The following is a 1,329-nucleotide window of genomic DNA, read 5'->3' as shown; positions in this document are numbered from 1 at the left end:
GTGTGACGAGAGAACTCTGGCCGAAATAAGATTAAGATAATATAAAGCTGAAGCAAATTAACACCAAATATACAGTGCGTGTGTTTTTATTGGCTAAACTGGCAATATGACCATCCCCAAGTACAACAACATATATATATATATATATATATATATTAATAGGAAGGATGACAAAAGAAAGAATGAGACCTCGATATTATGTAAATAGAGGAATTTATCTGTAAAAATATGTGACACTTATTTGGTAGCCATGATAAAACTCCGAGTTTTGGATGCCAGGGTGGGAGCCCACGCCAACATGGCCGGATAACTGAAGAGATGTTGGCGTGGGCTTCCACCCCGGCATCCGAAACTCAGAGTTTTATCATGGCTACCGAATAAGTGTCCCATATTTTTACAGATATATATATATATATATATAAATAGCGACGATTTCTTTAAAGTAAAATCAGGCCAATTTTCTTTTGTAAAAGAACGAGACCATAGTTGATGGAATCATGACTCTGTATATTATTGGTACGTATTGACCTTACAAGACAATTTGGACATATTTGCTTGATCTGTTCAATGAGTTAGTGAAATCTCCCTCAATAAAGTTCTTGGCTATTGTAAAACAGAGATCACACATTTTAAACTTCAAAATCTTAGAAAATGACATTCTATATCAATGGCCACCATGTCTTTATTCACGGTGGCCATGGTTGAAATACATTTCAATTTCATCAAGTATTTGTCAGCTTGTAGCTTTGAAAGAACCATTTTGATGGAGAATAGCTCTGTTAGTTAACAATGAGAAATATTCTTTGTTAAAACTGTAAGGATTAGACAAACAAACAAAACTGAGCCCAGAGATAGAGAAGTTATGTAAAAAAGAAAGTGAAAAGATATTGGTTGTTGTGATCCAGTCTTAAAAAGAATACTTAACTAATTAATTAAAAGAAATGTGAGACCACTTTTGAGCACCAGTAAATGGTTTTATATTAAAATATGATATCTCACTTTGCTGAAAATAACATTGAGGTTATTAACAGAAATACACGTAAATTTATCACAGCACTAAACATAATCTCATCCAAGTTGATTTATATATATATTTAAATATATAACAATCATGTGTGTATATAAACAAACTTACATTTGTTTTTTAGAAGCGCCAAATGTGTATCATATGATACAAATGAGAAAGTGATATATTTGAATGCAGTATAGCCATTAAAACAGTAGAAAAAGGTGGTAAGAAATTGTCAACAAATACCCATGAGAGACGAACCCACAGCCCCCAAGAAGTGCATAAATATATATATATATATATATATATATATATATATA

This window comes from Octopus bimaculoides, chromosome 7, assembly GCF_001194135.2.
Source record: "Octopus bimaculoides isolate UCB-OBI-ISO-001 chromosome 7, ASM119413v2, whole genome shotgun sequence".
Lineage (NCBI taxonomy): Eukaryota > Metazoa > Mollusca > Cephalopoda > Octopoda > Octopodidae > Octopus > Octopus bimaculoides.
Note: the sequence above shows the minus strand (reverse complement) of the source record.